Raw genomic sequence first — 9,974 nt, 5'->3', positions numbered from 1 at the left:
GTTGTGCCTCTTTTCTGTAGCTATGGAGACTCTGTGATCAGGTGCTGTCTGGAACAAGAGTGACAAACTGAAAGTTATAACTACACAAAGAAAACAATTATACTGCACATATAATATGGATCAATACAATTCGGTCCACCAGTTGAATCAAGTCCACCGACACTGCAATAACTGTGACTAAATTATTTTTCATGTATGTATAATCTAATAATTGTGCATAATTTTTAGCAAATATTTTTAATAGCTAATATTTTCAAGTAGCACCACTCTGCAGTTATGATCAAAAAGACATTTAGAATGTTAAAAAGGGTCTAATTTAAATAAATACTGTTTATTTGAACTTTCTATTCACATAGAATCCAGAAAGAAAAAAATAGCACAGGTTTCAAATAAATATTAAGCAACATTGAGAATAAAAAATGTTCTTGAGCACAAAATCAACATATTTGAATTGTTTCTGAGAAATGTGACGCTGAAGACTTTATGTATTTACTTTAAGCAATGGCTGCTGAAAATTCAGCTCTGTTTGTGTCACTTTAAAAAAAAATTGTTCCATCTATTTTTACATTCGGATGACCGTTTCTGTAACTTAGCGCTCATATATTTAATATTTAATAACACAATTAATTTAGTTTTAACATCTTAAAATGATTATCCATATGTAATACAAATAACATTTCATAGTACAAATTTAATGTTGTGATGCCAAATTTTACTTTTAAAATGATTACTTTATAGCCAGTCATTTCTGGCTTATAAGTATCGGACATAATTTTATATTGATTTATCTCTTTTTTTTTTTTAAAGCTATTTTTGTTTGTACAGCACAAATAACTGAAATAACTAGCCATGTTGTGTCTGAAAAATCAGCTAATTTAACTATTTTAACCAAATTTTAACTGTTGTATAAAAGCAATATTCCAACCGTGCATTTCAACACGGCTGTGATTACCTACGGCCTTGAGCCTACAGCCGAATGAGATTTGATTTAGCTTTAATTAGTCTGACATTAATGCATTCCGTCTGAAACTCGAAGAACAAGTTTTAAACACAGCTGTAATTTGCGATGTGTTTCAGTATTGGATGACAAATTCAGTAGTCTGATAAAACAGCAGCACCTTGGCTCTATTTTTCACTGTTGCACTCCAATTTCCAAGAGTTAGCGAGGACGGATTTGTGTAGTTAAAGTACACACAGGAAACAGACATGCAGGATGAGAGGTGGATGAATGAGCGTACAGTGACTCTGTCCTTTAGGATGTGGTGTGGAACAGGCTCTGGACCGCCAGACGGATGATGCAGCGGCCACTCGTGCGGATATGATTTACAGCAGACTTCTGCTCATTTCTCACTGCACTCATTGACACAGCAGTATAAGGAACGCTGCCCGACTTAAGGTTCAGCTGCACTGTGACTTTGATCTCCCTCTGAACTCTGGGTAATCAAGCTTCTTCACATTCCCTTCAGATGCTCGCAAGGAGAAAGACAGATTGCCACATTAACATACAAGGCTAAGAAGACACCTACAGCCGTAAAAAGGACATTCAGTAGCCGGTGATAGAAAGAGGAAGGAGCAAGCAGATAAGAGGAAGGACAGCTGAGATGTGCTCAAACGCATTTAGAAACATGAGCGTTGTATGCTTATTACCACGGCCGGACAGGCCTTCTCGATTTATGTGGCTTAAATGATGTCCTGTTGTCTAGTTGTGACTGATGAATATCTTAGCACTATCTTTCTTCTTTTCCAGGACCTTCAACTTTCCTTTGGTCCACTGTCTGTTGACTATAAGAATGTATTGCCTGTATCCACCCTTTTGTAGTCCTCTTAGTCACAGCAGATATTACATTGACTCTAGGTATGGGTTTTGTCTTATGGAAAAGTCTTTTATTAATGTTTGTGATTTGGAATGGAGTCATTATCAGTACTAGTCAGCAGGGCTTCATGATATTGGAAAAAAACTGACATTGCGATGCATGTGGAAAAAATACAGGAATTTTTTAATGGCTATATTTAGAAATAATGAATACATGTAGTTAATATGGGTGATTTCGTCAACTTTTTTTAAACTTGGGTTTACTCATTACAAGAATTAACACAAACCTTTTTCAGTAAGCTAAAACAATAAACCATTGAACTCTGTTCGACTGTGTTAATTTATGCGCATGTCTCAAAACAGCTCAATTAAATAAACTGAGCTGTTAAACTATGTGTGTATAAAGCTCCATCTGAAAATGGGGGTGGGAATCGTTTGGTACCTCCCGATTCGATTCGTATTGATTCTTGGTACCACATTTTTATTAAAAATTGATTCATGAATTTTCGATTTTTAATCATAAGTCACGATTTTTCATAAAATATTTCTGCACACTGAACATCAAACACACATGTAGTATGTGTAGTCCTAACTCAACAACTTGTTTCCTCTGTGTAACCCAATAATGCCTAAGATTTGGAAAGTATCACATACATATGTACGCGGTTCATAAACAATATATACGCATACAGTGCTGCTGACACAGAACAACATAGCCTATGTTGTTCACATATTTGATACTCTCCAAAATGGCGCTATAGAGTGATGCGGAGGAGACACTTTATTAGCTAGTTCAGGTGTGTTTGATTGGGGTTTAAGCTAAAGACCACTGATATATATCAATATATTGCAATAAGCATAGTGTTGGGTATCGATTGGGTATTTTATGATACCGGTGCCATTCAAATGCTATAGCCCCGCTAAAAAATACTAGCGATGCCCATGCTTCTTGTGTACATTTCGGAGAACCAGAACAAATATTTAAACCGATCGCTCAGACATTTAACGGCACTGAAATGAGGCACCGAAATCTGCGTTCTGATTCGTTTGGTGCATACCGGTTCCATATAGGGCTGCTCCGATCACGATCGGCCGATCGTTATGCACATCTCGTCAGTAAAGCCGGTTCTCTAATCAGCGGTAAATTCCATCAGGTGCGTGATCTCACACAGAGCAGCTGTACACTACATGGAGCCATTGTTAACTGAGAAGATGCGCAAATCCACGTTCATTTTCAGCGTTTATGTGCGCATCTTCTCAGTTAACAACGGTTCTGTGTGGTAACAGCTGCTTTATGTGAAATCACGCACCTGAGGGAATTTACCGCTTATTAGAGAACCGGCTTTACTGACGAGATGCGCATTAACGATCGGCCGATCGTGATCGGAGCAGCCCTAGTTCCATAGGTACCATATTGGCACCGGGTTTCGGTACCCAACCATAAATAAGCATTGTGCTTTGATACTTTTAATATGAAACAAATTCTCAGATTTCAAATTATCTCTATTGTATTGCAGTATTCAAATAATAAATGCCATTTTGGCGCTTTTTAATGTGGAGTGACAGATTGCTATAGTGCCTCAACAGATGCCGCAGTGCAAGGCACACATGAACTGATAAACTCCTCCACATTAATACCAGTTTCAGCACCAAAATAATCATGACTTAACATCTGAAGGTAAGTTAAAAGAATGACTACAACTTTACTTAAGACATGTCTGAAAGTTTGTATACAAAAAGAAATACAGTTTATTTGCATTTTGTAGGTCAGATGCTGATTATCTCAAATGACCCTATATTACCTGAAGTATCAGTCTGTCACTATATTGTCACTGTATCAGCATGGAATCACATCACATTTTAGAAAGGGATACATCATGGAAATATGCAAAAAATGATCAAAATCCCACAGTTATGTGCTGAGTTGTGGGTTGGGGCAGCCAGTGCTCCTCTGAGGGAGTGCAGGACCAGAGTTAATTAGGTATCCTTAATCACCTGAAGTCACTCTCTCTGACACCGTTTAACCCCCTTGTAAATGGGTTATTATTACTTCTAAAATCCCCTCTGTGGATTCAGGCATGAAAGGGCTATTTTAGCTCCGCTAAGTGAATCCCTGTCGAAAATGCTCAAGAACCTTTCCCCCCTCCAGTAATAAAGAAATCCCAGCCTCTGTTCTAACCATCATTTGATTTGTGTGGAAGTAGCAAAGACTTCTGTTTTGTATAAACAATTCTCAAGATTAGACATTCAGGGCCTGAATATGCTTTAATTACATTTGCTATCTTTATGATTATAATATCACGGAGCTCTGCTCTTTACGGGAGGCAATCAGTGAGATTAATTTCACCATTTGAGGAATACATGCTGTGTGTATTCGACTATGAATGTATGTTTTTGTGGCTTTCAATTAAAGCTCTGCATGGCGATGCTGTATGGCTGGAAACATCTGGACATGAGTGACCAGAAGCCAATTATGTGTTAATGTGTTGACTGCTTTATATAGGGCCAAATCTGGTCTTGTCTTGTTGTACTGTACCTTATTAACCAAACTCTCAGCTACAGCTTATCAGCAGAAGAAAAAATGAGTCAACATTCTCAGAAAACACTCTGATCTTTTAAACAGGATGCTGTATTTTTCCCAAATAGCTGATAATTATAATGATCATCACACTAGATGGAATGCAGCTTTACTCACAGGTCTAATAATGATCCCTGTCAGAAAATGAAGCACCGTTTTGTACAGGAAAATGGGCTTTTGATGTGAAACAGATACCCTGTTTTTAGGCTTTGAGTGTAGCAGTACCGCTTCGCTGATGTGGATGGAGCACTTGAGGCTCTCGGGCTTTATCACAGTCTGCGGTTGTACGTTTAATATAGGCCTTCACATGCGTAACTGATCATGTTTGTGCACTCATTCTGTACCACTATATGCACTTCAGTGTGCTTATATTTTGTGAGTGTGCATGCGCTTGGGTGAGTATTGACCCGTATTAAGGTTGATCTCTTGCTTACAGAAAGCTATTGTGTCACAGGAGGATGTTCTCAAAAGGTGATAAAGGAATACGGGTGATTTGCTTTTGTTTTATGAAAAGCAATAGAAATAGGCTTCCTGGGTGCTCCAATTGATTGAGCGCCACCCTGATTTCCATGTTTGGTCAGTCCCTGCAGTCTGTTCTGTGAAAGAGCGGAGAACAACCATTCTATTCCATTGCTCAGAGTGCAGACAAAACAAAAGAGGGATTCCATGCTGACATATCTAAAAGGGATAGTTTATCACTTACCTTCATTTCACAAAAAGAAAAGTTTTTTTTGTTGACTTAACAAGAAAATCTGTCATATTTTGACTCAAAGTCTAAGGGCCCTTTCATACACCCGCCGCAAAGCAGTGCAAGTGTTTTTGCTAGTGTCAGCCTGACGTAGTTCTCATTTTTCTGTCCTGTGCCGCGTTGTTTAAATAGCAAATGCATTTGTGGCAATTTGTGCACCCATTAGGCATGCTGGTCTAAAAAAGAGGTGTGTTCAGGCACATTGTTTGTATGTTACTATTTTGAAGAACTGAAAATAGACTGTCTGACCAACTGAAAACTTGTCTAAAGTCCGGCGCAATATTTCTTTTTTGTCATTTAAAGAGCACATTAGTATAGGTGGGACCACATCGTGCGTACATGCTGCTTATTATACAAACAGGGACGCACTACGGCACACATACATGCCAAATATTAAAAATTAAAGGATTTCGATGTAAAATTATATTATTGTGTAGACTACATAAATATAAAAATGCCTACATGTCATAATGGATAGTCATCGCATGTATCTTAATTAGGCTACCGAGCAGCTCCGTTTTCTCTCTGGCGATGCATTCTTGTCTTTGCGCTTGCAAATTCCGCCATGTAAATATCAAATATGCCATGGTGCGACCACAACTGGCTCTTAAAGGGAATGGGAGATGACACTCAGAATGGTTTATTACATGTTATGCCCAAAAAACACCCATTACTCATTAAAAGAATACGGACAACCAGTTAAGACCATGTGCCAGGCGCGCCAACCATTTTCCCGTCGTTAAACTAGCAAAAGTGGATTCGGACATGCCCTGAGAACACCTGCACTGTGCGCTCTAGACCATGCACTTAGATTGTTACAATAGGACCCTAAATGTTTTCCAATAATTTTAATAATAACAGTATTATTATAGTTATTATAATTATTATTATAACAGCACTCCCACAACCCTACACTTGATTTGTCGGATGGATGGAGAGATTAATAGATGATAGATGAATACTGTCCATTTGATATAATTAATTAATAAAAACTATTTTCATTTATTTATTTATTGATTGATTGATTGCATTGGAAAAATGTCATCGAAATTATGTAACAAAGTGGATAGTTGGTTAAACTGTTAGTTTGCCAGAAAGCACAAAAAGCTGTTAAAAAGTAAACTGAAAAAAAAAGAGTATTTAAAGATGTAAATGAAACAAAGAATGTTGGATATTTGTTATTAGAGATTGTTTGTGTATTTAGTTTTTACTTCAAAATATTACATTTAATTCATTTACATTTAATTACACTTAATAATCAATGTATTACTTGCAATTTTATTGTAATAACGGTTTCTAAGTAAATACTATACACACTTTTTTTTCAAGCTTGTTGTCTTTACGCCACTTGTAATATTCTGAAGCTTTTTGTATGGATCAGACAGACATTTGACTCAGTGTTTCACTTATTATAGTCAAATGTAAAGACAACAATTTTATTCATTGAACATTCATGTATTTGTGTACGGTTACTTGACAAATGTATAATAATTTCTACACTTGATTTGGGTTGGTATACATTGATAAAATGAGTGTATTAGAATAAATTTAATTTCTAGTGTTTTTGTGTGGGTCAGTGGCATAGCGCTGTCTGAGGGTCTTTGTTGTCCTCTCTGTAGACATTCGATAGTACTTTTAGATACAATGGTTTGTTTTATTCTTACAGAACATATGTGAGTATGCTTGCCCCCCGCTTAAATAACTCCCAGCAATTACCATTGTTATTCTGCAAATGGTACAGACCACAGACTTGGCTTCTATGTGCCTCTGGCTAGTGAAAAAGAGTGGCATTCCAGACCAAAAAAAGCAAGCCGAATAAAAATTTGCCCCCAATCTTTCGCCTATTTTCATTTCCATATTTGGAAATGTTTACCTCCTCATGACTCCACAGTGCAGCAGGAAGAAGCACTATGAGCCATTTTAACAGCATAAGGGCCTGGCTGTGGGTCTTCTCTAGTCCATAGACACACGGGATGCTGTAAGTATCCTCTTCTCTTCTCTTCTATTCTTTAGAAGTCATGAATGTGTTTGGACATGTTAACCTTGCTGCAATCCTGTGGCACATTGCTCTACCCTTTTATAACTGCAGTTGTGCTGTTCACAGTTGAAGTATAGTTTAAAACAAGTAATATTTAGTCAGTTATACACAGGCTGCTGTTTATGGCCTTCATTTTCTTGAGTGAATTGTTGGTAGGAGCCACCTGACATTTTCCTGGAGGTTTTGAATTACTTGTGTATTTGTTCAATCATACAATTATTTGTACAGCTGATATAGAGTGGTACAATTAATCTAAAATGGCTTGTACTTTGCACAAAGTGTGTCTGGGCTATATTTTAATCTGTGAGTTTAAAGAACAGCCTTCAGTAGGTTTAGAAACAATTCCTCAGTCTGTATACATATACATGTCCTTCCTATACTGTCGACAAAGGCTGGATTTTTATTGAAATGGAAATTAAGGTATTTCTTGGCTATGTGTACTCTTTATTTTTCTCAGAGATGGCTTTGCTTGTCAGGTATGTGACTCTTTTCTTTGTTTGGTAATATTTGCTGAGGAGATATGTTTGTGGAATGTGTTACTCATGGTGTGAAGAACTACTGACAAGTATGTTGAGCTATATTGCCTTTAAAGGAAAACTTTCAAATGCACAAATATGTGGTTGCGGGACAGTTTATTTGTATTAAGTAGGAATGAATTTGTTCAGACAGGGCAGTGTGTTTCTTCAACCAAATTCTATAAGTCACTATTCTGTTGGGGTCTCAAACTCTGACTTCCCGGGGACTGATAGCCAGCCATGTGCCGTTGTCCAACAGGGCCCAGTGGAGCAGAACAAATAAAGGTGTTTTTACAATTGTGAATTTGAACTAAATATAGTTATTATGCATAGACAGAGGGGTTTTTTCTGAGTTGGGTGTCTCATCTTCCTCATGCCTAAAGTTCTGCTCTGCGTGTTTAGTGGAGTAATGACGCATGAGATTGTAATTCCTTCATTGAGAGCTATATTTTTACCTTGAACTTTACCCATTAAGAGTCCAGAAACATCACAGTTCTGTTTAAAAGTATTGGTTAAAAGTAATACAAATCATAATAATAAAATTGTAATTACAACATTCAATGGTAAATATACATCAATGGAAAGCTTATATATTCAGCTTTCAGCAGATTTGACCCTTATGACTGGTTTTCTGGTCCAGGGTCACATATAAAAACATAAAACATAAAAAATGGGCGTTAGAAGGGTTTTTCAATTATTTTCCTTGCAGGGAGGAGAATAACTTGTGCCAAAATGTTGGGTTATCTTTCTTTGGTCCATGGTGTTTGTAAAAAAATAAAAATGAAGCATAGCTCAGTCAACACATCTGAAATAGTACATACAGGGTCTTACCAGTTTTACGCCTTACCCTCTGGAATTTTACCATAAGTTGGTAAAGAAGATCTAACTGTAGTTATTTAATAGGAATGTCTTTAGTCTAAGTAAACTACATCCCTCCACCTTTATTCTTGACCGCCAGTAAACCAACAGTTTAGCTGTTTACACCGTCACTTTCCTCTGGTACCATAGCAGTGGCAGGGAAAGGTAGACCTTAATGGGATATTCCATAGCCGTGAGGTGCGATATACTCGACTTTAATGATAGAACGGTGTGATAATCTCATTACTTTTCGCTCAACAGTACTGAAGGGTCTTCATATCTAGTGCTGGTTGGCTTCAGGCAAAGTTTACTGTAAACTCTTCAGCACTTGTCTTAATTCAGTTTGGAGTCACTGCAAACAGCAGCTGGAGCACTTAGCATCAGTCAAAACATTTCTCTATTCATGAAACATCGCTCTGTTTTATGTGAACTAACAAAGTCTTTGTTAACTTTTGTTTTATTTATTCATCCCCCAAATGTGTGGTGACTCATCTTGTTAGGTGATAGTTAACACTTGAATTTTGTTTTCAATTAATCAGAGGGCAGTAACAAGTGCTTTCATTAAACGACATGTTGGATTGTTAACTTTTCCTTTTAAAAGGCCTGGGGATTTGTTTTGAAAGAAGACCCGAACCTCCCTCGTAATGAACTGTCTTGTTGTTTAGCTCTTATATATGAGAAATGAATAATTTGGTAACACTGCTGTGAGAATCCTCCACCTCGTCTTTAGAAACAGGATTAAGATTTGAATCAATGTGCACTCGCTTCCCAGCGCTGGACTTTGTTTCCTAACATACTATTCTCTCCAGTTTGCGAAATTTCTGGTGTTTGTTTTCATATAGCGTTGTCAATCTGAGAGAATATCCTGACAACATAGAAACGTCAGGATTGATTAACGAGAGCAATTAGAAGCCTGGGCAGATTGCAAGAAAGTGAAGGTAAATAAATGGATGATTATCTGTTTATAAAAAGATTCACACTGAGGCTTTGATTGCGTTCTATTTTTACATGCAGTTCCTCTGAGTTTTTTTGATTAAAGGTTAAGACCTCTTTAATGAACGCATCGGCAGGATACTTCAAACATTTCTTTAACAGTTTTCTTTACGGTAAAGCCAGTATCCTTATTTTTATTTGGGGTCAATGAAATATGCCTACAATTTTTGGAGTTAGAATTTTACAGTTTATTGCCTGAGAATATATTCAGGTTTTAAGAATCAGATTAATATAAATGATGAGTTAAAGGAATAATCAGATGAAATTTGGCAATGTTTTATTATTTTGGATGTTATACATATTGTTTGGAAATTAAAAGACCAGCCTAGTGCTTAAAGTTTAAAGCTGTGTTGTTTTTGAAAATAGCATCCTACCTTAAACCTAACAGTGTTAAAAAAATAGATAAAAAAAAACAACAACCTTAAATAGGC

The 9,974-nt window shown here is 36.8% G+C and overlaps 1 protein-coding gene across 5 annotated transcripts in view; it reads left to right on the top strand.

Moving 5' to 3' along the window:
• Positions 1-9,974, top strand: part of LOC132161225 (lipoma-preferred partner homolog) — a 213,443-nt gene that overhangs the window by 706 nt on the left and 202,763 nt on the right. Inside the window, exon 1 of one of the 5 annotated variants that reach the window (XM_059571142.1) lies at positions 7,065-7,117. The exons of the other annotated variants lie outside the window; for them this stretch is intronic. The gene's annotated coding sequence lies outside the window, so the exon portion shown is untranslated. Of the gene's footprint in view, positions 1-7,064; positions 7,118-9,974 lie in introns of those variants that run through there. 5 annotated transcript variants of the gene reach the window in all.

Source organism: Carassius carassius, chromosome 17 (genome assembly GCF_963082965.1).
Source record: "Carassius carassius chromosome 17, fCarCar2.1, whole genome shotgun sequence".
NCBI lineage: Eukaryota > Metazoa > Chordata > Actinopteri > Cypriniformes > Cyprinidae > Carassius > Carassius carassius.
This window is presented reverse-complemented; position numbering and strand designations above follow the sequence as displayed.